At 36.7% G+C, this 27,775-nt stretch overlaps 1 protein-coding gene across 3 annotated transcripts in view; it reads left to right on the forward strand.

Annotated features, from left to right (window-relative positions):
* Positions 1-27,775, forward strand: part of CLYBL (citramalyl-CoA lyase) — a 222,111-nt gene that overhangs the window by 55,309 nt on the left and 139,027 nt on the right. The window lies entirely within an intron of this gene.

Below are 27,775 nucleotides of genomic sequence, written 5' to 3' on the forward strand. Positions count from 1 at the left end.
AACGCCACTAGCCATCACCTTCAGCCCCCAACTAAAACCTCTCCAACGCATCATCAAGGATCTACAGCCTATCCTGAAGGACGACCCATCACTCTCACAGATCTTGGGAGACAGGCCAGTATGTGCTTACAGACAACCCTCCAACCTGAAGCAAATACTCACCAGCAACCACAAACCTCACAACAGAACCACTAACCCAGGAACCTATCCTTGCAACAAAGCCAGTTGCCAACTGTGTCCACATATCTATTCAGGGGACACCATCATAGGGCCTATTCACATCAGCCACACTCTCCAGAGGTTCATTCACCTGCACATCTACCAATGTGATATATGCCATCATGTGCCAGCAATGCCTCTCTGCCATGTACATTGGCCAAACTGGACAGTCTCTACGTAAAAGAATCAATGGACACAAATCAGACGTCAAGAATTATAACATTCAAAAACCAGTTGGAGAACACTTTAATCTCTTTCGTCACTCGATTACAGACCTAAAAGTTGCAATTCTTCAACAAAAAAACTTCAAAAAAAAAAGACTCCAACGAGAGACTGCTGAATTGGAATTAATTTGCAAACTGGATACAATTAACTTAGGCTTGAATAGAGACTGGGAGTGGATGGGTCATTACACAAAGTAAAACTATTTCCCCTTGTTCATTCCCCCCCGCCCCCCGCCACTGTTCCTCAGACGTTCTTGTCAACTGCTGGAAATGGCCCACCTTGATCATCACTACCAATGGTTTCCACCACCACCCCCCCGCCGTGCTGCTGGTAATAGCTCACCTTACCTGATCACTCTCGTTACAGTGGGTATGGTAACACCCATTTTTTCATGTTCCCTGTGTATATAAATCTCCCCACTCTATTTTCCACTGAATGCATACGATGAAGTGAGGCGTAGCTCACGAAAGCTTATGCTCAAATAAATTTGTTAGTCTCTAAGGTGCCACAAGTCCTCCTTTTCTTTTGCGAATACAGACTAACACGGCTGCTACTCTGAAACCAATGAAAGAAAGGTTTGCAAAAAGAAAGTATGGCTGTTTTTGTGTTTAAAGCACATGGCATACAGTCAGGAGATTAACATTTTATTCCTCACTCTGCCATAGACTTTCTGTGAGATCTTGGGTGAGTCACCAACTTCTCTGTGCATCCTGCATCTGTAAAATGGGGCTATTTCCCTACTTTTCAGGGGTGCTAAGGATAAATTAATTAATGTTTGCATAGTGCTTTGAAATTTTCAGATGGAAGATGATCGATTACTGCAGAATATTATCCTGTGACTGAATAGATGCACCCCAGAATTCCATAATGCATACACGCCACAGGGTGGGGAATGCTAATTGAGAAAGCAAGAAGCCTGCTCACTGTAATTTTTTTGTCATAGATATTTTCCTTTTCTTCAGAGGGAACAAATTGGAAAGGGAGCTGCTGGTGTGCACACGCCTCCCTCACCATGCATTGCCTCCTAGTTTTCCTCAATAGTAATAACAACAGCTTCATTAGCAAGCTGACAAAAAGAATAATAGGATTTTAAAATAATAATAATAATAATTAATTAATAATACTGACAACAGTGAGACAACAACTCTGTCTCTGTCTCTGCACCAAGCAGAAAGTTTCCTCTTTGAAGTGATTGCTTCCCTCCTCATTCCAGGAGGGAAGGGGAAAAAAAACAATTGTAAAGATCTAAAGCAACTGAGGAATGCTAAGCTGATGTCTTTCCTCTCTCTTGCTTTCCCCTCCCCCTAGGAACAGTGAGTTCGCCCTGCTGTTTAGAGGAGCTTACTGTAACATGGTAATCTTGCTTTGTGGCCAGTGGGTGGTGATATAGATAGAAAAACAAGTAAAGGGGGAAGAAATAAGGGGTGCTGGGGTGAATATCAGGATGGGGACAACATCCTCTGTAAAGGCACAGCTGATGATTTTTAAAAAAACAAAAAACACAGCTGCATTTTGTTCCTGGAACAGTGGGTGTCACCACAGCCTCTGTTTTTAACGCCTTGAATCTATAATAGTAGAGTTGTAAGTCTATTAATTTTTCAGGTAAAATGAATCAAGATTTCCTTTTGATGTGGCAACTGCTTAATTTTATATTCAGGGAGAAAAATTCTATCCTGCCCTCTGCCCTCCCTTCCATAGTTTAAAAAGAAATATTTCTGATATAGGTACCTAAACAACTTGCATATGGTGAGTCCCTTTAAAAACTAGACTCAGTTTAAGTTTTTAAACATTGTGATAATCCCGTTTTAGTTATATGAAAAATCACAAATGGTAAAAGCAAAATATACATCTTTTTAAATGCAGCCACTCTGGAAGTGTGTGTGTATTATCTCTAATAGAGGTAACAAATATTTCCATTCAACTATATATTTCTTCTGAATGACATCATCTCATAACATTAACTGGCTTTGACCATCAATTGAGGAGGCTATAAATGACTGTTCAGTCTTTTTTTCTATATATACTTTTGCCTATATCATTTTCCTTTAAGGTGTATTGAACATATTGATTTATACAATCTCTTGCTAATTCAGGAATATTTAACTGTTAGAATCAAGATATTTCCTCTTCTGTTTTTTTAAAAAAATATTTATTCTTAACATCTTCCAAAATTATGGGATGGTCATGTTCCCATAGTGCCACTTTGCAGTGTATTCACAACAATTTGCAACTTTTGAAAGCAATTCAGAGTTTCTTCTGAACTTATTGAAATGCATAGATATGTTAAGCAGGAAAAAAAGTGTCTTCTGTTTCACTGCATATGCTAAAAGCACAGCTTGACTTTTCCCCCAGCATTTGTTAGTCACATCCTGTTGTCCATTGTTTTGTTGTTTGTTGGTGGTATTGAATGCAATGTATTTAATGTTAAAGTGCCAGTGTTTCTATTTCTTATGATATCACAGAAATCACATAAGGCTTCTTAAAAATTACAGTATAAAATTGATTTTCATAATGAATACGAATTGCAAAAGTGAGTGCATAGAAGAAATCTGTAGGATTATACCAGCTAAGTAATTTTTGAAAATACGTCTGAGCGCTTTGCAATTGAATGTAAAGAAATTTACTGTATTTCACATAATAGGTTACATGTACAGTACTTTTTTTCCTTTTGTAAGCATTAAAAGAGTGACCACTGGCCACTATAGATGAATTATTTATTTTAAAAACATGATCTGAAGACCACAGGAAAGCTATTTATAACAGACCTATTTCCAGCACTGGAAAGGAGGAGGTGGTTACATTATTTTCAGATTATGAGCTTCTTAGGGAAACAGAAACAAATAGACTCCTTTAGAAAAAGGTGAACTGAATATATTGAGAAACTGTACTGGCTATCGTAGCATTAGTGTTCGAAAATCATTTTATTAAAAAGGATTCAGAGAACAAATTTATGATGTTGTTATGGCAACTGAAATACTTAGCTGAAATGTGCGTATCTAGAACATAAGATTGTAAAAAGCCAGTAAAACAAGAACCATCTTGTATTTGGGAATACAGATTGAACAGTGGTATCCAAATATGATTCCTCTTACATCTACCATTCAAGATTACTGCAGCAATCGCTATTTTTGCATGTCTTATCATGGTGATGCTCTAATGAAACTGGCTATAAGGAATTACAATGTTAACTACCATTAAATGTAGTTTAGGGTTTGTTATTTTTTTTTTTTTTGCCATTTGATCTGTTGGATGGTGATGTTTCATTAGATATTGTATTTGCTTTTTTATAACACACAGCTTAATGTTATATTGCTATATTCTCACATGTTAATGGTCCCTTTTGTCTGTTATATATCTCCTCCTTGCCTCCCTCAGGAATATCAGAACTGGTAGGAGGGAAAATAGCAGAACACTCCCCTTAAACCTTTAAACTATTAAATTTTCACCCTCTTTTGAGAATATGATTACATTTTATTTTTGTTTATGAAGCCATAAAATGCACACTACATTTTCAGTCTCAAGTCTTTTAAAAACAGTGGCAGAAATATTTGTGACCAACATTTGTTAAATTCTACTGTAACATGCTTAAGAAACAAAAAGTCTTATACAACATCTGAAATGCATGAATTTGTCAAGTGTCAGATTTCAGTGGATTTGTAGGTTGTTGGTTTTGTTATTTTGTTCTTTGTTTTGCAACTTCTTAAAAAAAATACATTAAAAAAAGAGATGGGTGTTACATTAAACAATTTTATAGATGTTAATAATCCACTATGAAAAAAGACAAATGAAACTGCACTACTTGAAATCTCAAAAGTTTGCTATCACTTATTTATAAATTGTGCAATCCTTATTCAGTGGGAGTTATTTCTGAGTAAGTACAGACCCTGTATTTGTAAAAATTAAAATTTTTTCTTATTTAAAATATTGATAATTGTGCTTTAGATTTGCCCTGCAATTGCTCTGTTATTAAAATATTCTTGACATGAAAAACTGGGGGAGGAAGGGAAGTCAAGGTTTTTAAGTAATATTAGTTTTTATTTGTTTAAAAAAACACCTCCCACCTGAGAATCTGGTCTTAATTACAATTACAAATTTAAAAAATTCTGAAAAATTAAATCTTATTTCCCTAATATTTTGAGCCTAAATTTTAGTATTCTAATACATAAAATTACATGACATTATTTAATTGGACATGAGAGTGTGATAAAAGAATTTCCGTTATGTGATGGATTAATTGTTTTCCTAATACTTTAAAGGCTGAGATCCAAACATTTTTCCATTCTATTGCAAAATTAACTGCAATAAATCTGTCAGACCCAATTATTCATTTAAAACATTCCACACTGATTAAATCTGCACATTTGTTTGTGTGTGTGCATGGGTGGGGGTGGGGGGGAAGAGAGAGGTGTGTGTGTGTAAGGGGAATTCCAGTTTTATTTTGTTTCCTTTTAAAAAATTATAGTAGTTGCAAACAAATTTGGTCTGGAAAAATATGTTTAGCTAAATATTCTAACATGATAAACGAGATATGTTTAGACTCATGCATCTAAATCTCATGTATATTTTTTCATGTTTTAAGATTTAAGGGAAGGAAAGTTATAATATTTTGATGTGAGATTCTACCTGAATAGATCATATTTTACTTCTGGTGGGTCTTTCAATAGTTTGTTGATGTTTTTAAGGTCTCTAAACAAAGTCAGATGTGTTAACAGTCTTATTAACAATGTTAAAATGGAATTAACAGCTTGTGGATACTTCTAGAGCACAATAGCATGTCAGGCTACTCTGTCCCCTTATAAATTGTACCCTGCTGGCTTTCCTTTGTTTCATGTCCAATCAGCAAACTAAAGTTTTGTTGAGACAGAAGGCAGTTCAAGTGTTTCTGCTCCATCTGAGGGGAGGAGCTAATGTGGAATTTATCATTAGACCAATCCAGGCACAGCTAGATAGAAGAATGATCCTCAAATTTGGAAGAAGGGCTTTCTTGACCTGCTTGGCTCTCTGACCTCTGGCTTGCCATTTTGTCAGTTTAAAAGGCTTTTCCTATGTTGTAGCTTACTTTTATGGTCCTTTCAGTGGAACAACAAAAGCTTTTGTTTATTTAAGATGTACTTTAGTTTAGATTTCTATTTATCTTTGTGACTTTTGTAATTCTGCTGTTTTGTAAAGATTTATCACTGAAATAGTATTGAATCTGACTTTATGTAGATAACTTTGATTAGAATTTTACAATTAATTTTAGACCACTTAGAAATATTTCTGAATTTAATTGCTTTTAATTTTTAAAAATAAGAAAATTGTCAGCTATTGTTAGACTTGAGTTTACCATATTTAGATCTGGTGCTAGGGAAAAGACTTCTATTTTATTTTTGACTCTCTTGGATTTACTTCATGCAGTCCTTGCTGAACTCCTCAGAAATGCCATCTGTCAAAGAATGGCTGTTTATGTCTAAAACTAACTGTTCAATTAAATCTTAATTTTTGTTTGGTATGACTAGAGTAACCATGGATTAATTCTCTTAGGAAATTTATTTTAAGTGGAGTGGTGTAACAAGTGAGGAAACTATTAAACATCTTGTATTAGCTATGATAATTATACTTTGCACTTCTATACCAGCTTCCATTCAAGATCTCAAAGCCCTTTACAATTCCTAACTGAGCCAAATAACACTCTGTGAGATAGAGAAATATTATTATGCCCATTCTGTAGATAAGAAAACTGTCAGGCACAGAGATGTTGTAACTTGCCCACGGTCATACTGTAAGTCAGTGGCAGAGCTAGAATATACCACTAGAGTCCTGACACCCCATCTTATTCTCTAACCACGTACTCATATTTATTAGTGTAATAAATTATTTAACTGGATAGCAAATGTTGAAAATATTTATAAATGTGTTCAGTAACTGCATCGCATTAAGGAACTTTGTTGCTTTTTCTAGATAAAGTGCTGTGAATATTTTGCAAAATAAAACATTCTTTTAAGAATGTTTAAAATTCTTGCCTGGCAAATGATACTTTTAACCTTCGTGTGTGTGTGTGTGTTTGTTTAAATTAAAGAAGTATGACCATTCAACTGGATATGCTGTTGGTACATTATATAGAAGTAGCATTAATGCATAAAAACTTTTCCAAATATAAGCATATATAAAAATAAAACCATTATTGCTGTCAAATTCTAGAGGTAAGATTCGCATTAAGGCTAGCCATTATTAAAATAATCTTATTAATCTACACAAAATAGGTATGAGGTATTAACTAATTATTAGGAAAAAATACTATCTTTAAGTAAGATTAAACAACTCTCTTCTACCTTGAGAGTTGCAAATATGTCCATTCATTGATTCTTCAATGTCTAACTTTTGCATGTAGAACTACAGTGTCTCATTTATTTATAAATAGCTTTGTGTTATGTACACATAGTTGTAATAATGTTTTTCAGTCATTGTCTTTGAAAGCTGGCTGTCCTGTAGGGTTATTTTCTGTGGCTCTGTGGCTATTGCACCACAGCAATAATGGCATGTAATGGCTTCCCACCTGCAGAATTCCCTGTGGACTAAAAACTTGCTAACAAACCTTAGCTTTTCATCATCCTGTGGCAGACACATTACCCATCTACAGAGTTTATTGTCATCATTTCAGCATGTCAATTGGATGGATGGATAGTTATGTGAAATTAGAGACATGCCAAATACTGTATGTCATGATACACAAAAAACTGTTAGAAATGGATGATGTGAGAGGGATTGCATTTGTCAGGACACTAAAAAGATTAAGAAATAGCATACTGCCCCCACCTCCATTGAGAAATACATCAGCATTTCATGTGGAGAACAGTAGGCTCTGACTGTGATTTCTGTTTTGGCTGTTGATGATTATTATGACTTACAATATTTCAGAACATCAGGACAAATTCAGGCCTTATTTGTTTTTGTTTTTGACACAGATACATGAACATTAATACTCTAAAAGCAGCAGTATTTGAGAGTGAATTTTGATAGTCTGTGTGCTGACCAGCCTCTCTACCCAGAACAACTGCTTTGTCTGCGAAGGATCAGCGTAGCGTGAACTCTGTGGGTTTTGAAGTAACTTAAAACAGTTGTGCCCTGCTGAACTGCCCCTTTCCTTTTGTTCACATATGCAGATGAAGCTCCCTGACTTTGGACCATCATGTTCCCATGTGTCTCCTCTAACCATCAGGAAGAGAAGAGTCAGCCAAATGTTATTTGTTTGTTTTGTTTTAGGTAGAGGGATGTTTTACTTCTAATTTAAGAACCTTTTAAATATCATAAACTCCACTGTGCTTTGCAGTTTAATTGTGTTTTGTACTGTCAGCCTGAAAAGTGTCATGACCAGATATCATTGTGTGCACATTTATCTCCTCTACTGATCTAAATATAATTTAGACTCTTCTTTTCTCCACATACCCTCTCCATTTTGTAAGGTATAACTAGTGACACAAATAGGTAACTTCTACTGTTACACCAAACAGTTGGTTTCATGCCATTCCTGTGTCCCCATACAGCCAGGCTATGTCCAGCAAGATGGTTTCATCTGCATTATATGTAGGGTTAAATACATTTACTTCTGTTTGTTTATTTTTATTTCATCTTCTGAAATAGTTATGCACAAGCTTTTAAATGTTTTTCATAACTATGCTACATGTCTTTGTCTATGTGGTAGAAGATAAGATTTTAAATCAAAAGAGTTTTTTTGTAAAATACAAACTAATGAAAGAAGCCTGTACACGATGTCCATGCATTTAGGGATCATCCTGACAGGTGCTGAACATCCTCAACTTCCACTGAAGTTCGAATTGTTGAGCATGTTCAGCCCCTAATATGACCAGGTCCTTAAAGAGATGTCTAATTAATAAGATTAAGTACAACTTGTTATTCCTTCAACTCATCAATACTATAACACTCAGGTTATTTTATATCAGTTTTATACAAGGAAAATGCAATATTTAATTCATATGTAACTATCCCTTAATAATGCAGGTGCTGGATTAAGAAGTGCTGTATTTTAAGTTATTTACAGGAATATTTCAATATTATGTAATGGACATATAAAACATAATAGAATATCCAGGTCATTTAACCTACTACAATGTAAAATGTGAATGTTATATACATATTTGTATTTTACAAAATGAAGTGGTATAATAGCTGGAGAATACTCTAAAATGGAACTAAAATGTCTCCTTCAGTTTAAGACTATAAAAGATGACAGACTAAGTAACTGAACAGGAGTACTTGTGGAACCTTAGAGACTAACAAATTTATTAGAGCATAAGCTTTCGTGAGCTACAGCTCACTTCACTGGATCCATAGAATGGAACATATAGTAAGATTATATATAATATATATATAGTAAGATTATATATAATATATACACACACACACATACACATATAAGTTGGAAGTTACCATACAAACTGAGAGAGGCTAATTAGTTAAGATGAGCTATTATCATCAGGAGAAAAAAACTTTTGTAGAGATAATCAAGATGGCCCGTTTAGACAGTTGACAAGGTCAGCTACTCTGAAACCAGACAAAGTAATTGTGTGCAATACTATTATGTATGATAAAAATGTGCATTGCGTATTTGGTATGAATCTTCTGGTATTGAGAGGTGCATTGTTTCTGCTTATCTCTAATACACTTCTGCAGAGTGAATAGTTGCTAACTAGATCTCAAGTCCTTTTTTAAAATTGTTTTTTTTACTAATAAAGGGACAATTGTAGTGAGAAACAGTAATGGGATTTAAACTTGTTCAGAGAATGTCTTGTGTTCATGAAAACTCTGTATTACAATAATACTTTGCATTTTTATTTTACTTTCCAGTGGAGGTCTCAAAGGATTTTACAAACATTAAGAGCTAGCTTTTGCCACCCTTACTCACATTAAACAAAACCTCAGTCTGCAAGCGGTCCCATTGATTTAAGTGGGAATACTTACACAGACATTACTATTTGGTGTGAGCGAAGGTGGCAAAAAAATATAAGTTAGGGCTCTGTCCTGCTCCCATTGCAACCAATGGAAATTTTTAAATTGATTCAAAAAATTCAGTATTGGGTCATTGAGCCTGATCATTTGAGCAGTTGAGAACCTGCTGCAAGGGGACTCAATGGCAGTTTAATGTGCTTTAACCATTATAATTATACAGGGTTACCATTGCTATTAGTTATTTACTGAAAAAAGAATTAAGAGGGTACTGAATTTCTTTTTTCCTTTTCCTTTCTGTTTCTTTTTAAGTTTTAAGAGTACAGAAGCCTATATTAAAGTTTACACTCTTGGTGAAGCATAGCATTGCCTATATAATTTAGCATCTGATAATGTTATATACAAAACTGTGAATAATATCATTAAATAATATATTAATTTCTTGGTGAACACAAATAACCCCCATTAATATTTGTAAAAGTTGCATGAGTGTATTGCAAGAAAACAAATCCCACAAGTTAAACCACAAAAGTTAAGAAATCGAAACGTACATTAGTACTTTAAAAACAAAACAGAACTGAATTATAAGAGCACATTAAATCCAAAAGAATATTAGGCCATGATACCTTAAAAGGCTTACACAGATGCTTAACTTTACACACAATGAGGAGTCCCACTGAAGCTAAAGTTAAGCATGAGAGTAAGCACTACTTTCTGGAATGCCTTTATTTACTCTGTTTTAGCTAGCCATATTACGGAGCTATTGCAAACTAGAAAATGCTATCTAAAAGAATACTGTGCATTCACATTAGGCACTTTGAATGTTAAACTAAAAAATAATAATAATAACAAGAAACCCTAACATGCATTTTGGACCAATACCAAATTTAATTTTAAAAAATTACCAGTTGGCTTTGAACTTTGGGAAATTGGGAAAACCTCTTAAATAAGAAAGCGGGTTTATTTATTTATTTTTGCAGTCCTGTAACAGAAAAATGGCCAAACTGTTGGACTGATTCATTTTAGATAAAACAGATGGGATTCTCGGATCATGCACCGTTAAGCCTTTCTTTGGAATTGGCGCCACTGTGACCAGAGAGCCCAGATGGCGCTTAAATCTGTCATTTTTTAACAATCCTACGTTTTTGATTTTATACCCAAACACACTGAGCTATTTGTGATTAATTACTGTCCAGATATGCTTGTGCTACAGTAACTTACTTAGATACGCTTAAAATAATTTTATTTAGAGAAGCTAGCTAAATAAAGGCTAAGCAGGTGAAGAAGGACTCTCTGGAAGATATCTCAGCTAGAGGTGGAGTGTCAGAAACTTGGATCTTCAAATACTTACACTGCATTCTAGAACAATGGTGGACTTTGCTAATGATTTCTATAAATAAAACAGAATTTTTTTAGGAGATGCATTTTGGTGCATGATAATATTTTGAAGCGTATGATGAAGGCTTTTGCCTACTGCCTTACAAGTTTAAATTTCACCAAGTCTTCCACTTGTAGAGATTAGATCACAGCAGAGAGACAAACTGGTTATTTGACAGGTATCAATGTTGCCTTTGAAGAATTTTTCTCTGTTTTATGTCTGGACAATAGTGATGTGTTTGACATGGTAGTGGACAATTAATTAGAGGTAGCAGAACTGTCAGTCAGAGAGCCAGCTCTTACTTGATGAGCCTATTCCCGTGTGGTCTGGAAGGAGACCATTAAAACGTCATAAATCCTTGGGACAAGACATGGGTTCCTACTCATTCTTTAATTTTAAATTAATCATGCTTCTTATTTCATTGGAAGCTTTTAATTGTTTTATTCTGGAATTTGACCTCTACATGAATTGGCACACTCATAGTGGACTGATTTCTATCCCTGTCATTGTGGGGAAAAAGGGGAAGGAAGTGATGGCCCGTGTTTTCTTTGGCTTTAATGTAGATATCAAAATATGTGGTCAGTAGGCTTGAAATGCTGCTGCCCATATTAGCTAGACCAGTTCAGGTTAATTAGAAACAAATACTGTGAAGAGAATCACCTGAGGGGATATTATTTCTTTTCCTAAGTTAAACGAAGTTTGATGCAGCTTTGGAATAATTGAATATAGAGAAAGTGTTTGACCAGATGAGTTGGAGCTTTCTCTTTTGAACCTGAAATCACTCTAGAATTTCAGGGCTCTCCTGCGCGTTGTGAAGAAATTGTACTGCACTTGTAACATGAGAATGGTAACGCCAATGGGTATATTTCTAATTCCTTTCCACGGTTAAGGGCACTCAGTAGTGTGATCTATATCACCCATGCTTTACACATTCATAATCCAGCTGTTAGCCCCACAAACAAAAACAGCCAGTAATGTTAAAGATACCACTGTATCCAAGCTCACTCAAAGGATATTGCTTTTCGCAGATGATATACTGTTGTTCCTAACTGAGGCTGAAATAACCTTACCTCATATGAGGCAGGAAGCCTAAGAATCTCTGGTGACACAGTAAATTTGAATCAATCTATGGTACTTTCTTTTTCATATAAAGTCTCTAAGGAGGTGTTTGTCAATGAAGGTTTAAATTGTCTCTGAGGAAAATTAAACATTTTGGTACCTGCTGACTGTAGAGAATCTATTTTGAGTTAACATTCAATCAATGAAGCAATGCTGGGTACTTATTTGAATAGAGAAGTAGATCTCCCTCTGGTTCTGTCAGGTTGCATTGCCACAGTTTAAATTAATATGTTCTTCAAAATTGTTATATCTCTTCCAGATGGTTCTGGGATGGGTTCCACTGGTGATGTACACTCACATGAATAGCTTGGTGACATGGTTTATTTGGAGTAAAAACAGTCAGGTTGGCCAAGGCGTTTTGAAATTACCTGAGAAATGAGGTTTGGCATTCTTTAATTTTTAGTTGAATTTTATGGCTCCTTGGAATACTTTAAAGATTCTACCTAGGTTTGAATGGAAAGTTCTCACTAAATTTACACCCATTACCTTTATTTCCTTTTGGGGCCAATTGTAGACATTTAACAAAATCCACTATTTTATTTCTTTCATGTAATCTGTATGGAACAGGATAGGGAAGTTAGGTGCTGATAGGCAAACAGTCAACAGAAACTGATAGGGAAAACCTCTTTTAAAATGGAAACTTACTGCTTTCATGACACAAACAAAATGTCAAGAGTGGGACAGTCAAACTCTACTGGCGGGGGGGTGGACGGGGACACGACATTCTGGAATTGTAAGACTAGTTCAGATTTTATGTTTCCATGCAGTCACATTTTCCATTGTTTAACATGAGTGAAAATCTTGCAGAAATCTCCAGTCATCACATACCATGGAACGATGCATTGATATATTTTTTTCATTTCTTTAATAACCAAATTAATCTGTGTATATTGTTGCCTGTAGCAGTTTACGACTTCACTGAAGCAAGCTTTTATGTAGAGACAGAGCACAAGATCCAGAGATGGGTAATGCTCTGGTAAAACAGAATTGCTACTGGGGGGTCATTGACAGGGGCTCTGAGTACTCCGAGTGATATATTTAGCACCATTTCAACTGTCCAGAATGAAACTTAAACCCATAATGATGATCTGTGCTAATATTTCTGGCACTGGGAATCTTCTAGGGCTTCTGATATGGCATCACTATAATTATAACAGCCATTTTGGTATAAAGTTTACCATATTGCACATCTCCAATGTAAAATTCCTAATGATCAGGTTGTTTGGATTCGGTTGGAGAATGGTGGGGGGTGAGAGGTGTGGATGTGTGTGTGTGTGTGAGAGAGAGAGATATCACTCCATAAATATTTGCTGGAGAAGTAGTAGCAGCCAGGAGATATGTTCAATGAAATGGAAATCTTCAGGGCCTCCTTAACTGTTGCAAATGGAAGAATGTTGAGAGTGAATACTTTAGAGCTAACTTAAAAGACAAAAATCCCCACTCTGAAACATGAGACACATCAAAAGTTAATGTGAAGTAATTGTTTTCTGGACTTATGTGGTGCAGCGTAGTCTTAGAAGCAGTGATGAGTTACAAGTTAGGTTAAATTTAACCTCACCTAAGCTCTAACTTTGCTTCCTAATTGTTATGCAACCTATGAAGTCTTACTTACAGCAGTTATATTAACTTGTGTCAATAGGTTAACATTTGTTTTTGTTTTATGATTTAATGATAAGTTGGGAGAACATTGAATGGTTTCTGGTTTTTTAGGAGAATAGATTTATTGGCTTTCAGGAAAAAGGAGTCTGGCTATTGTCTGCTTCATCACTCTGTGAAACTGATGTTTGTATCTAGTACATTATAATGCTGGACAAAATGAAAATTGTATATTTATGAAATTTTTCCTTTTCCCAGTTTATACTATAATATGTACTACGAAGAAAGTGTACATAAAATATCAAACTTCAGTATCATGTTGCCGTGTGGAGATAATTTTTACGTTCAAGTTATAAACCTGAAATAGGAGTTCATAGTGGAAGAAATAATAGGCCCTTATCGTTAGTGCCACTGGCAGGCCTGTCTGTAATAAACAAACAGGGGGTACTTCATCTGTTTTAGGCTGTTGGAGTCCTGGTTAGAAATGGCAATTGGATGCTTTTTCCTCCTGATGAATAATTCTGTTTGGTAACAACTCAATTGGCATTTAATGATAAAGTCTCACAAGATGATGCTTAAATGAGTCAGAATGATACTGTTGTGGTTTATCACTTCATTCTGAATCTTAGAAGGCTCTCTGTTATTTCACTTTCTCTCTCATTCAAGGCTACCTAATTACATGAAACACCATTAAAATCACTTTAGCAACAAGAAGAATCTGTATCTTCTAGATTCCCCTTAAACTTAATTAATAATCACAGCTTCTTAGACAATGGGGCCACAGTTTTACATCTCATTTGTTAACTACAAATACTGTACACCATATTAAAATTTGCATTTAGAAAACCAACACTTTTTTTTTTGACTTTGCCATATACAGTGAAGCTTCTTAAGGTCCATTCGAAAGTTACCGTGGAATTCCTATCACTGCTGACTAGAGTCGGCAAATTGTACTATTATCTCTTGAATTTTCAACATACTTTAGGACAGTTTTACCTGTGAGCAAACTAGTGTGTTCAGCTAGACAGTTAACACTAGAGTGCTATCTCTTTGGTTTTTAGCATAGTTTTTTCTGGGGCTCTCAGCAATTAAATACCCTCGGCTGGCCTGGGCCAGTTGACTCGGACTGCAGGGCTGTAAAATTGTTGCATAGATGTTCAAGCTCGGGCTGGAGTCTGGGCTCTGGAACCCTGCAAGGGGGAGAAGAGTTCCAGACCCTGGGCTCCACCCTGAGCCGGATCATCTACACAGCAATTTTCAGCCCTGCAGCCTGAGCCCTGTGAGTCCGAGTCAGCTGACCCGGGCCTGCTATGGTGTGCTGTGGGTCTTTTATTCCAGGGTAGTTGTACCATCTGTGTACAATTCCTCTTAAACCTTCTCTTCAAGTGAAGAGGACCCATCTCCTATTCTGAGCCTTTTAAGACTTCAAACACTCAAGAGGTTAGCCTCTTAATCAGCTTTACTGCTGGCAAAATCCCGGTATTTGATATGACTGAACTTTACCAATGCATTGAATAAGTAACAGTTCAACCATTTTAAGTAGCCAAAAAACCAAACATAAAATAACAACAAAAAACCTTTACCTTTAAATTTATATTTATAGGTTTCTTCCTCATTTCCTCCAACCTGGGTGGACTTTTTTAGTAATACAGGCTACATTCCCATTTTTCATTGATCAAGCCCTGCATCACCCAAGTCCATTGTTTAAATTTTCCTAGGCAAAATCCCAAAATGAATTCCCCTATTTCTCACAGCTAACTTAATTGTAGAGATAAAATGCCAGTGTTGGATGAGGAAGAAGGGACAAACATTGTTATAGCTCTTCCTTCTATGGTTCCTCTGGGAATAGTTCTTAATAACACCCCAAATGTTTGGCTCTTCAAGATGTTATAATCAGAAGAAAAAAATAATCTTATCTTGAGGGAGTTTTTTTTTAACCTCTTCATAATGAATTCCCAAGTGCTTTTTGGCTATAGATATTAAAGCTTGTATGTTTGCAATTTCTCTGGCAAACTGCCTTAACTAGAGAGGATATAGTGTTTTCTTGGTACTTTGCCCAAAGTAATTTTGCGAAAGACTGTGACTGTATTTAGTACATCTCATTCACTTGAGACAAGTCATTGTAATTGCATTTGATCACAATCAGTTTAAGGTTGTTTTATCATGTTTTCATGGTGCATATCTACTCAAACATCATAGCAAAACTTAATGGCTACTGTTTTACTTCTATATAAAATATTTTATGGCCTTTTTGTGCAGTAGACATCAGGTTTCAATCATCATTGCCCTGTAGAGAGAGAAAAAAGTTGGATGAAGAACTATCAAAAAACTTTAACTACATAAAATTTTATTTCAGGTCAACTTCCCATAAAAGATATTAAATGTATTTTTGTGGTTTATTCTGCATGTTAACAATTTTAGAAGGGCAACAGTATTTTGGGGAAACTGTATGAAACAGAGAAGTTAATTCACATAAGATGTTTTGGGTTAGTTTTCCATTGTAAATGTACATAATAACATCTTGAATTGCACCTGGATAGCACCATGTCCACATTCTCAGGACTCTTTTAAAACCTTAGAATTGCATTTACAAATTGAATGTCTGACGTACAATAGTTGACTTTTAAACATTACACATTGTGATGAGACATCAAATACACAAACACAGGACAATTCGTGTTCCTTACATAATATATTTTGGTGTCTAAGCACTGCTGAAGTTCTCAGCTGAAAAGTTTAATTAAAGGGGAAACTTTGACATGCTGCTGAGAAGATTAATTCACATTAAAAAGGTGAGAGAAAAGAAAATTTAGTTCTAATCTAATTAACACCAATTAAAAGTTGTAAAAGAATTTGCACCAGTAAATTGTTAATTATGCATCAATTTGCCTTTTCTGAGGACTATCCCCCCCACCCTCCCCTCACACACACTGAGGAAAAAGAAAAAGAAAATCATGTCGCATTTTGTTTTAGGATATGTATAATGTGATGATGATGCCACTATCATTTTTCATATGACATGAGCAAGATGGTAACACTTACTCAGTGTCTTTACAGTGTTTTGGTTTGTGCTTGGATTTTAGCAGAATAAAACTTCGGTTTAGTTTTGTTGTCGTTTGAGGACAAATACAAGTGATAGAACTGTAAATAGAAATTTAAGGTTTTACAGAAAACTGTCGAGCATATATGCCTCATGTTTCCTACTAACAATATATATATCACAGATTATTTTATCTGTTGAATTTTTCTGATATGGTATTCAGAAGAGAATCTTGCAGATTTTACAGGAACCCCACAAAAGTATCTCTGGTAATGATAGACTTCTGTTTAAGGTATTATGCATTTCCTCAGATGAGTGAGCTGAGAAGCTGTGTTGTGGATTGTGATGCAAAGGTCTGTATATCTGTAAACTACACATTGTACGATTTCAGAGTAATTAGTGTTAGTCTGTATTTGTAAAAAGAAAAGGAGTACTTGTGGCACCTTAGAGACTAACCAATTTATTTGAGCATAAGCTTCCGTGAGCTACAGTAGCTCACGGAAGCTTATGCTCAAATAAATTGGTTAGTCTCTAAGGTGCCACAAGTACTCCTTTTCATTGTACGATTTGCATGCTGGCAGTAACATTGCACAGTGTGCAGGCACATGCCACTTTATAAACTGGGGTCCTTGCATCCTGCGAAAAGCCACTGTTTTTGCTGCTTGGAAAGTGATTGCTCTAAAGTTAAACTTTTTAAGGCCTTTAACTCTGCTGTTGAAAATTTAGAATGTAAATGAACTATTAAGATTTTAAACTGCAGAAGTTTGAGTCCTATTTAGAAAAAGTGCTGGGGAGGTCCAACAGTTGGACTCTCATAAGCATTTTATTTTGTATTAATAGTTTAGTGAGATTGTGCATGAGATTATATGGTAATAAATAACATTTTAGTCCTCGTGCATCAGCTCTGTGTAGTCATTTTAACAATAGGAAGTCTCAAAATCCATTTTTCACTGCTTTAGCTGATAACAAAATGGTTATAATACAGTATTTTACTCTCTGCTGTGTTTGTGGGTAACGCTCACTAACTGAAACTGATTTGCCAGTGGAAGATAGGGCAGCACCCGTAACAACAACAAATGGGCAATGAGTCCATTATCTTCGTATCTACTTTCCCCCTTGCCTAACTAAAGAAAATGTAACACGGATTTTGGCAGGTTTTTGCACCATCACTGCTTTTACACTTTCCCTATTGCATACCTGGGAAGTATATCCTGGGGACTGAGACTGCACTTCAAACCTTATTAGGTTAAGCAAAAGCTTGGATTTGCTGAGGTTGATGGCTATATTAGGATTCCAAAACTTATTTGCTACAGGGGAGGTGCAGGCCATGCCTTTGTGGTAAGAGAATAACTTGCATCATTGTTGGCATGGAGGAAATATGAACTTGGGTTTGGGTTAACGGGAGAGATGGCCATGAAGGAGAATTCAGGTGTTGTTGTTCATAGAAAGAAATGTAGGTCTTAGAGTTACAAAATTAAGATAACTAAAAATGACTAAATCATACAAATAAATTACATTTAATATAGAATTTTTAAGTCAAATTGTACATATTGGGAGGAAAAAAGAAGAGAGATCATGCTGAAGGAACAGAAATATTAGTATTACACTGTTTTGTTTTGTTTTTGGTATCAAACATTACAATTAGGTTATAAAACTATTTTTGTCATAATATCCTGTTTTCACTTGGTCATAACCCTACATAAATTAGATAGTACTATAACTATTGGAAACTGTTATTCTTCCATATGCCCATTCCTTACTCTATGCCATGCCATGCCATTCTGTATTCTTATAATTTCTTTGTACAAAGCGTTACAAAGGTATTTTACAAAGAAAACAAACCAGGAGCTAGATTATTAAGAGTGTATTACCGATTTGGCCAATCATTTTATAAAGTCTGATAAAAGCTTTTAAACATAATCTTAGATCTTTGGAGAATACTTTAGTTTTTAATATGTCTGTGACCTTCTTAAGGGGACTGAACAATTACTTAGAAGTGTCAAAGTGGTGCCTGGAGTTTTAGCTGTGTGATTCCCATTAAAGTCAGTAGGAGTCAGGTAGCTAAAACTCAACACAACTCTGAAAACATACTCCTTGTGTAGTTCTAAGTAGTAAGGCAATTCTCTGAACATGGCCGTGGTATTTCTAGTGCATTTGCTGGCGTTGTATATCTCTCCAGGGTTTGTATTTTATACTGAAGTTTCACTTTTCTATGAAGATTAAAAAATATACACTTATGTTTAGACTAGCCTAAAGGTACAGCTGTATTGAAAAGGCAATTTTTAATATATTTCTGTAATAAAATGTAATATTGCAAGAACTATTTTACACTAATTTGTAGCTGCAAATTCATTCAGAGTAGGTCTTATCACCAGTCCTTTTGGGGGACAAGGTAGGTGTGGTAACATCTTTTATTGGACCAACTTTGGTTGGTCAGAGAGACAAGGGACCGACAGGCGTACAACTACTCTGGTCCTATAGTCTTTACAGGTGCCAGAAAATACTTTCCATACTATCACTAATGGTGCCAATCTCAACCCTCCTTTGGTAGCAACATTGGAAGACCACAAGGTCCAATCTAAGAGTAAGGCTGAAATAATTCTTCTTACACTGTGTTGATTCTGTTTCTGACAAATGGGTCCTAGAGGTAATCCAGAAGGGCATCCTAATCAAGTTTACAGATTTTTTTTCCCTCTTTTTTTCCCAAACAAATTCTTTGATTTTGAGGTGCCTGTAAATCTGACAAATTCATCTTCAGAACAAAAGCAATGAGGAGTCCTTGTAGCACCTTAGAGACTAACAAATTTATTTGTGCATAAGCTTTTGTGGGATATAACCCACTTCATCAGATGCATGGAGTGGAAAATGCAGTAAGCAGGTAGAAACATACAGCACATGAAGAGATGAGAGTATATGTGCTGTATATTTATACCTGCTTACTGTATTTTCCACTCCATGCACCTGATGAAGTGGGTTATATCCCACAAAAGCTTATGCACAGATAAATTTGTTAGTCTCTAAGGTGCCACAGGGACTCGTTGCTGTTCTTACTGATACAGACTAACACGGCTACCCCTCTGAAACCTATCTTCAGAACCGACATCATGGCTTTGAGTCTTGTCCTTCCTTAAGCAAAGAGGGAACAGGTTTTGTTTAAGGTTTTTGGGCATCTCCAAGAAGACAAGAAGTTTCCATTTGTTAAAAGAAAAGGAGTATTTGTGGCTAACAAATTTGTGGCTAGAGACTAACCAATTTATTTGAGCATAAGCTTTCGTGAGCTACAGCATAAAAGTGGAAAATGCAGTATCATTTTCCACTTTTATGCATCCGATGAAGTGAGCTGTAGCTCACGAAAGCTTATGCTCAAATAAATTGGTTAGTCTCTAAGGTGCCACAAGTACTCCTTTTCTTTTTGCGAATACAGACTAACACGGCTGCTACTCTGAAACCTTTCCATTTGTTGTTACTCCACCTGTCTCTCTGGAAGATCAGATTTTTGGATGGAAACCGCCCTCTATGTTGAGGAGGTGTCTCTTGAGTACTCTGTACTGGATAGATCTCAGCACATCCTAACCAGATCTTATCACACTGATAATTCTTCCAATGTGCAATAGCAGGCCTTCACTTTCAGTTTGTGACAATGGCTTTTGGGTTATCATCAGCATCCAAGGTATCTCTAAATAGGGAGCAGAGATTTCTAATATGTCCCTCACCAAAGGAAATAGTTCTGTATAGCATACAAACTATATACCTTCTCCATAAATTAGTGCTTTTGCTTTCACCTGGACAATCTATCCTATATCTGTCCCACTTCTAGCAAAGGTAGACCTGAAAATCAGAGGCCTCGGTCATCCTCATTGTCCCCATTTTGTCCTCTTCTGGACTCGCAGGCCTTGGTACTCTTATCCAGTAAGAATGTCTGTGAAAAACTTATGGGAACTCTCTTTTACAGAGGATTCTCTACTGGGCTCTCTATGCATTCGGACCTGCCAAACTTACACTTGATTGATGGTCTGGAATTGAAAAGGCAAGCTTGCTTGCTTATTGAAAATGAAAAGCTTTTTCTCTGAGATCCTACAAAAGAACTTGGAAGATTTAATTTATATGATATGCTGGGGAAGAGAGAAATTTCATGTAATCTTCAGTCAGAAATGTTTCTAGAACACTGTCATTTAAAGTTGCATGTTACAGTATTGCATGCATATTTTGCAATGCATACTTGGTTCATTATACAAAACTGAAGTACATTTCAAGTGAACAAGAGAGTACATTTTCAGTGAACTAAACAAAGACATTTCAAGAAGCAAGAGAAAGGATATTGGCACACAACAAAGAAATTGGTTTATCTCCAGTGTACCAACAGACATAATTCAAATATTGATCTGATAAAAGAATAAATCAGAGTGGGTGTCTGTATCAAGCTTTATAGCATTCAAGAGTTTCATCATCAGCATGTTTTCATAGTGATGAGGAAAAAAACATTTTAGAATGGAATGTGGATAGAAAACTAACCAATATTAAACTATGTACAGAGAGGTGACCAGAGTCTATGGGAATAGTCTGTACTGGATGCCCAAAATGTGGTCTTAGTGACAACTTATCAGGAGCCCAAGTGTCCCCACTCAATTTTCATAAAAATGAGCAGATTGCAGCAATTCAGCTTTAATGTGGGTGGGTGGCTCCCAGAGACTACAGGTGTCAGCATGAAAGAATGCTCCATCTTGATCCAAACTGCTGCATCCTGTCATCTGTTGCAGAGATCACACCTCCATATTAACAGTGGTGCATCTTTTAGAACTCTAAACCACATTTAGCATTCACATCATTGACTACATCAGTTTATAATTTATATGAATTAGATTCCTTGAGTTTCCTTGTATCACTCCGACAGTCCTGTGTTGAAAGGTCACACCTTTTAAAACAGGCTCTTTATGGAACTACTGACCTAAATCACATGATACAGCCTTATGGTCAAGTTCCTCCTGGAATATCCAATCTGCCTGTCCCATCCACATTGTATTGCCCTGTTGGAAAATGTATGATGATCTTAATTACAGTGTGACAGTAGAGAATGCCTTTTGTGACATAGAATCATAGAATCTCAGGGTTGGAAGGGACTTCAGGAGGTCATCTAGTCCAACCCCCTGCTCAAAGCAGGACCAATCCCCAACTAAATCATCCCAGACAGGGCTTTGTCAAGCCTGACCTTAAAAACCTCAAAGGAAGGTGATTCCACCACCTCCCTAGGTAACGCATTCCAGTGTTTCACCACTCTCCTAGTGAAAAAGTTTTTCCTAATATCCAACCTAAACCTCCCCCACTGCAACTTGAGACCATTACTCCTTGTTCTGTCATCTACTACCACTGAGAACAGTCTAGATCCATCCTCTTTGGAACCCTCTTTTCAGGTAGTTGAAAGCAGCTATCAAATCCCCCCTCATTCTTCTCTTCCTCAGACTAAATAATCCCAGTTCCCTCAGCCTCTCCTCATAACTCATGTGTTCCAGTCCCCTAATCATTTTTGTTGCCCTCCGCTGGACGCTTTCCAATTTTTCCACATCCTTCTTGTAGAATGGGGCCCAAAACTGGACACAGTCCTCCAGATGAGGCCTCACCAGTGTCGAAGAGAGGGGAATGATCACGTCCCTTGATCTGCTGGCAATGCCCCTACTTATACAGCCCAAAATGCCATTAGCCTTCTTGGCAACAAGGGCACACTGTTGACTCATATCCAGCTTCTCATCCACTGTAACCCCTAGGTCCTTTTCTGCAGAACTGCTGCCTAGCCATTCGTTCCCCAGCCTGTAGCGGTGCATGGGATTCTTCCGTCCTAAGTGCAGGACTCTGCACTTGTCCTTGTTGAACCGCATCAGATTTCTTTTGGCCCAATCCTCTAATTTATCTAGGTCCCTCTGTATCCTATCCCTACCCTCCAGCATATCTACCACTCCTCCCAGTTTAGTGTCATCTACAAACTTGCTGAGGGTGCAGTTCATGCCATCTTCCAGATCATTAATGAAGATATTGAACAAAACCGGCTTCAGGACCGACCCTTGGGGCACTCCGCTTGATACTGGCTGCCAACTAGACATGGAGCCATTGATCACTACCCGTTGAGCCTGACGATCTAGCCATAGTTAATCAGTGGTGGTGTGTGTGTAATTGTTGGCATCATAATAAAAATATGTATCTAGTTACAGAAAAGACCATTAGGAAAATTCTCATCCTTTCTTTACCGTAAGTAGCAGGCTGCTTGTGAGCAGTAGAAGAAATAAGAGAATCGTGACATTGCTTTTAATAGACTTTTTAAATTTAAAGACATAATGGATTATGTTTATGTTTCTTTAATTAGAAATATTTGAAGTATATGGAGACTTAATCAAATCTTCATTATGTACGTGGTCAGGGACCGGGCTAAATGGTTATAGGTTTCTTTAAGCAGTTTGCGGGGGGCGGGGAGCCAACTCATTGATGACTTGTTAAGTTGTGTGAGAATATGTATTGAATGCATATCTCTCTTGTGGGTATCTAGGTATCAGATACTTGCTTTACTGTGTGAGGTTTAATGCTTTTCTTCTAATTTCTAATGAACTTTACCACCAGACTACTTGATCATGACTAAGCCTATGAACAATGCAAATGGAATTGCCCCCTGATGGTGAGGAATGGGGCCCAGATGGCCCTTAAAAGGTGATAATTAGGAAATATAGCATATCTGAGTAGCTAGAAAGAGGGAAATTTGTTAAAGACAGTCAATCTGTTTGAAGTAATGGTCTTTCCCTTAATTGTATAGATTTTCATTTTGGATTGCTTTAAAGTAAATTTTCCCAGAAAATGTTTTTTTTTGTGACTGAAAACTAGAAACCACTGATTTTATTACTTTTTGTTTCAAATTATTTTGGAAATTATTTCTTTTTATATTGTCTTCTAAAATGAGTATCAGACTTGCTGTGTGTGTGATGGCAATGTTTTAGGTCATATTTGCTCTTATGTTGTAAAATTGTAATGAAAGTGAGAAATACTGTGGAGGGTAGGCATGTGTTGTGCAATATATATTTTATCCAGTTTTTGAAACACAAATATAAATCATAAAATATTGCGGTTTAGGACTTTGTGTGGAAAGATTGGACAATGTTGTTGGTTTCATTGCCTTTCTGGGTTTACAATGCCCGGATTTATGTTTCTTTGTTTAACTTCTTGATTATGAAAATGCTACATGCCAGAAATATTCTTGTGTTTTAAGAAAAGTTTCCTATGTTAGCTGCAAATTGTATGAAACAATGTAAGTTTCAAATTATAGCTCAAGTGCTAATGACAACTATAATAAAGGTATTTAATGTTTTTTGTTATAGCTCCCGTTTTACAGTTGCCTTATGAAATTGTATTCTACATTCTGACTATATTTGTCCTGTTTAGTGCAAGAATAATGCCACTAAGATGGGATGTAGCGTTCAGACTGTTGCCTTCTAGGTGGAGATTGAGAGGAAGAGGTAGGGGAACCACTTATTAAATCACTGCCACTTCAATAATTTAATGAATGAAAAACTGATTGCTTTGATTAATACAGCTATGAATTTCGCAGAATGAAACTATAAAGACTGTTATTTCATTTTGAACACTGAATTCAAGCTTGAATTGAAGTGGGAAATTATCATTCAAAAAATTTCAGCAATAAAATTTCACAGAATTGTTTTGTTTTGCTGAAATTTACATAATTCATATTGTTAGAAATGCTCTTTGAAACAGAGGCAAAGTTATGCCTTGGATTCGCTATTCTTGGAGTCTAGCTGACAAAATATTTGGAAAGGCTCTTAACCAGAGCATTTCTTCCATAGCGCCTCTTTTGAAACACTTCATTTTAATCTAGATTCTGGCATCCATGAAAGTGGTATATAAGAGGGTCCACATTCCATTCCATGATCCCGATTCTGTCTATGAGGAGTCCCATTGAAATCTCCCCAGTAGAGGGACCCATAGCAATGCATTGTATTATGTGGTTGGGGCCCATAAGCGCTTTGATCCTCATGAGTTACGTTAAGCAGTAAATTATGCTGTCCTCTATTTCTATATGGTTCAGATTTTGACACTTCCAGTTTGCAGATTGGAATTGTGATAAGTAGAAACTAACATCACATTTTTAAATCTATGCGCATCAATATCCTGATGAGTGATAAAGTGGAGAGTTATAGGGCTCTCTTTTCATAATGAACACTTTTCCTGGGAGGAAAAGGAGAAACAGAGTACAAGGGAATAAGGGTAAAGAAAGATTACTCTGTGCTACAGTCTGTCTGTTACTAGTAAAAACAGGTAGTAAAGAAGTGCAAAGGGAAGAGAGAACATTAAGAGATGAACTGAAAGAAAACAATTTCTCCAAGTCATCCTGTGTTTTAATTTTGTAAATGTGTATGGGATACTGTGACATATTCAAAATCCGTGCAATCATATATTTGTTTTAATTATCACTTTTAATTTGCATCGGTGTTAATTCACTCAATAAGCATCCCTCCAATACTTCGGGTGCCCTTTTAACACTTATAGTTCCCCATATCATCACTCTTTAAGATGGTGGCTATAAAATTATTTTGAAATGTACTGTTAAAAAAGTAATCTTGATTGACTGTTTACTGTAAATATGTTCATGCTGAAATCCGCTAAACATGTCCGTGTGTTAGTCTTCAATACTCAGCTTTTTTTGCAGTTGTAGACCCCAGTTCAGGAAAGCATTGAAGCACATGCTTAAGTGCTTTCCTGAATTGGGACCTGAAGTGTGAGAACAAAGGTTGGGAAAAATATTCTACACATTTTCAGAAGATACAAAACACATTAGAAATTAGATTTAAAAAATTATATATATATTTAATGAAGTTGAATTGTTCTAGCATAGTGTCATTTAAATCAAGTCAATAGAGATTTAGGAAATGTGTGTACTTACTATTAAGTGGAAACAAAAGGGTCAGAACCTAAATATGGTCTAGAGATTTTTCAAGCCTTCTTCATAAGGAGTAATACCCTACTCCACTGAAGACAGCAGGGTTGCCTGTGGAGCAAGGCCCCCTTCCTAGAACTGGCTCAAAACAGACAGACCTTTGCATCCTGTGCAAAGCCATTTGCAGGATCAGTACTAAATATAGAAGGATCTGGACATATGTGGAAAGTAGTTGCAAAACACCTAATTAATTCCTTTTGGTCTGTATATATTTTATATTTTATTGTGTGAGGTGTTGGAATAGCAATTGTGATAGACCCAGGCCAGTTGGCTACAACAAAGTAGTCATATGGGGATCCAGGAAGTGGGCAGGCTACAACAAAGTAGTAGAAGGCAGATATACTGGCCACTGGATTAGCAGTTTTCTGTTCCCTGACTGACCAGAGCTGGAGCTGCTCCAGGCTAATGAGAACATCTGACTTCAATTAACCTGCAAAGAGTCAGGTGAGGCCATTAAGGTAATGTTAAAACCTGATTCTAATTAAGGTCCTTCTGATAATATAAAAGGGCTCACTCCAGTCAGGCTGAGGAGAGCCAGAGGAGAGGAAGTGCGGTTGAAGGGCTGGTTAATGAACACACACTCAAGCCATAGGTAAGGGAGCCCTAAGGTAAGGGTGAAGAAGAGAGAAGCGGGAGATCTGTGGGGAAGTGGCCCAGGGAAATGTAGCAACTCTGGCAGGGAAAGGTCGGCTCCCAACAGCTGCTACCATTAGGGTCCCTAGGCCAGAACCCGGAGTAGAGGGCGGGCCTGGGTTCCCTCCAGCCTGCCACTACAGAAATACCTCCTGGGAGGTGAAGACAGGCCCCTGTCAGGACAGGAGGCTAAACTGTTTTGAAATAAGCCCATAGGGACAACAGAGACTGTGGGAGTTCTCTCACCAACCTCCTTGCTGGCTTATGATGAAAAGGGCTCAGTAGACTGGCGCTAGAGAGAGAAGGGCTACGTGGAGGGTCACAGTGAGCCACTGAGGCTAGCATAAACCGCCAAGAAGCACGGGACTCACGGGGACAAGGTCGGAGCTCTGCCACACAATATATATTTTAAAAAACAAACCGGCTGCATTTAGTCTGCGGTCCCGTTCCTACAAACACTTATGTACATGCCTAACTTTTCCCACAGAAATCAATGGGACTGCCCTTGTGGGTGACGTTACATGCATGTGTATGTGTTTGTAGCACTAGGGCCAAAATGATGTGTAGTTAGTGACTGTGTAGAGCATCCATGGGGCTCAGGAGCACTCTCAATTTGATAAAATGGTGTGAATGTCTTTCAGAAATTCTTATATTTACTTTCTTTGTACGCACGTGCTTTCTACTTCAGAAGGTTTTACCCACTTTCTTGCCTTAAAGGAAGGCTTTCTTTCATCTTGTCACTTGGCTAACTCTCGGAAGTCTCTTGAGTGCCATATTCCTTTTTGTTCTAGCCACTGTAAGTCAAATAAGCAAGTCTTGTCTGCTGGTTACAATTGAGCTACTTCCTATATTTTCTGTTGTATAAGGATTTTGAGTTCCTTTCTGTTTTAGGCAGAATGTTTTGGTTTATTTCATTCCTCCTTAGCAGTTGATTAAAAAAGACTTTTTGATGTCATTAATTTTGTTTAGGTTATTAAGAGGTGGGGTTTTTAGTTTCTCTGTTCCTACCAAAAACCACCCAGAACATTCCATCCTTTATGATTTTACAAGTAATTTAAGAATCAGTTTAATTTTGCACAGCTTGAAGGACTTGGATGATGACTTCATTATGGATTGATGGAATTATTAGTGTGTCAGTTCTATTTATTATAATGATTTGGGGATAGTTAAAGTACCTAAGAGCTGAACACTACATTGTGCTGCTATTTATATGGTGCTTTTTATACTCCGTCTGTCTGAACCCAGAAGCACAAAGCGTTTCCAAATAATTGATATAAACCTTGTAAAATTGTGGAGTTTATAGTGATTTCTTCAGAACAGATATTTTTGTTTTAACTGGGTGGATGCTACTCAAAAACAAGCTCACATGTTTCTTATATTTTCCTTCTGTGCTTCTTCAGAGAAAAAGCTGTTTCTGGAGACGAAGAAAACTAAAAATCCTTTTCTTTTACTGAGACAAAGGTATTATTGTAACTTTGTAAGTGGGCTGACATCTCAGGACATGTCTACACAGCAACTAGACACCCGTGGCAGGCCCATGCTAGCTGACTCAGGCTGGGGCTGCAGGGCTGTTTCATTGCTGTGTAGACTTCTGGGCTAGGACTGGCGCCCAGGCTCTTAAGACCTTGTGAGGTGG

Source organism: Chelonia mydas, chromosome 1 (assembly GCF_015237465.2).
Source record: "Chelonia mydas isolate rCheMyd1 chromosome 1, rCheMyd1.pri.v2, whole genome shotgun sequence".
Classification (NCBI taxonomy): Eukaryota; Metazoa; Chordata; order Testudines; family Cheloniidae; genus Chelonia; species Chelonia mydas.